We start from the raw sequence: 1,920 nt of genomic DNA on the forward strand, positions 1-1,920 counted from the left end.
GCCCTTGGCTGCCTGCCTCGTCTGGCCCATCCTCTTCAGAGCCATGGCCACCATGTTGGCATTCACGCCCTCCTGGTCCTCGCTGGCCACCACTGCATCCTGGACAGACTGCAGGATGTCCAGGGCCATCGGGCCCTGCCCATGAAGCACGTGCAGCCAGGCCAGAGCCACCAGGCAGTCCACAATGGCACGGACTCTGGCAACAGCACTGGCTTGCATCATGAAGGTGATGGCCGGGCCATGGTAGCCATGGTGGCTGTACAGCTGGGCCAGGCTGGCGTGGAGAAGGCTGCGCAGCGCCTGGCCTGTGCCTGGGGTTAGGGAGGCCAGCACTCGCCTGAGGTAGTGGGAAGTCTGGGTGGGGAGCTTGTGGGGCTGGAGGACGTTCTGGAGCACCAGGTTCACGCTCCTCAGTGAGCCGGCCCGCGAGTCCTGTGCCCTCAATGAGGCCATCTTGACAGCTCAGCACCAGGTGGGGCAGGCACTTGCGGCTGTAGATGTCAGCCAGGAGTAGGGTGCGGTCTGAGAGCTACGCAGCCTCTGGGGCTCCTGAGTCCCTGTGCAAAAGCAGCAGCCACTCTAGGAAGGGCAGGGCCTCCTCGGGCTGCTTGAGGTACACGTGGTGCCTGACCAGCAGGAAGCAGGCCCGCGCCTCGGCCTGCAGGTTCTGGCCGCCCGCCACCCACCGCCCGCCGCAGTGCCAGCTTCTGGAGCTCCCCCTCTGCCTCAGTGCTGCAGATGTGGCCAGCTGTCCCCAGAAGCAGGGCCATGGCTTTGGGAACCACCTGTGTACACTCTCCCGGTTCTTCTGCTTCCGGTCAATGCTGGCCACGTGGGCGTACACAGCCATCATCAGGAACAGGTCCCCGAAGCTGCCCTCCAGACCCCCAGTGCTTCCTCAAAGTACACCCGGGCCTGGGACAGCTTGAGCCTCCTGCTGCACAGCTGCCCCAGGAGGAAGCAGAGCCTGGCCCGGGCCATGAGGAAGCCAGCTTTCTTGGCCGCCCCTTGGGCCTCTGCCAGGCGCCCAGTCAGCTCCTCTTGTCGCTAAAGCTGCAGAACACGCTGCTCAGCCATGGCAGTGCCACATTGTACAGGCCACGGAAGCTGGCCTTGTACCCGGGGGCGTTCAGGAACAGCAGCAGTGAGCTCAGGGCCTCTGGATCTTCCCAGTCATCCTCAGCTTCCAAGCAGAAGGAGGGCTCCTCAGGGTCCTGCAAGCTCACGTTGCTGGATGCCGCACAGAGACCCAAGGACGCTGGCTCCTGGGGGCAGCCTGGGCAGGACTTGCATTGTTCCAGAACTTTCTTCACCTTCTGCAGGGTCTCCTGTGGCTCCAGGCCCAGGCAAGGTGGAGGTATTTCTGCAAGTCACAAAAACACCTGGACAGATTAGAGTCCAGCAGTGAGTCCTTGGTCCACTGGGGACAGGATCCCCGCATCCCCGCCCTCTGTGTCCCTAGTGCAGCTTGCCATGGGCCATGAGCCCTTGAGAATTATGTGCAATGCAAACTCGGGGCCTGGAGAACATAGAAACTCCAGCACTATGGGGACAGAGAGAACACGCAGGCCCGTGGCCCGACTCTCCTACAAAATCACCCTCCTGTCCTGCTTTGTCGCCCACCTGACAGCATGGTTTGAGGAGACTATGTCAGCTCAGTGATCCCTCAGAGATGCCTTTCCCTTTAGAAAGAATCAAAGCCTTCTAACTGGACCCATGTATATGCAGCACTACAACTACAAATGTAACTTCTGTCAGCATATTGGGCCCCCCGGTGGGGTACAGGAATCCATGAAATCCTCAACAGCCAATCAGAGCTACTGATCAGCTCAAAAGCTGCTATGCAAAATTGGTAAAGCCACCGACAGCACAGGACAGGGGTGTTGTACCCAGGTACCCAGCTCCGTGCAGGGAAACGGA

General features: G+C 60.6%; 1 pseudogene; it reads right to left on the bottom strand.

Moving 5' to 3' along the window:
* Positions 1-1,367, bottom strand: part of LOC111532437 — a 1,984-nt pseudogene extending 617 nt beyond the window's left edge.
* Between the last annotated feature and the right edge of the window lie 553 nt (positions 1,368-1,920).

The sequence above is a fragment of the Piliocolobus tephrosceles genome, unplaced genomic scaffold (genome assembly GCF_002776525.5).
Source record: "Piliocolobus tephrosceles isolate RC106 unplaced genomic scaffold, ASM277652v3 unscaffolded_21254, whole genome shotgun sequence".
In the NCBI taxonomy this organism is placed as follows: domain Eukaryota; kingdom Metazoa; phylum Chordata; class Mammalia; order Primates; family Cercopithecidae; genus Piliocolobus; species Piliocolobus tephrosceles.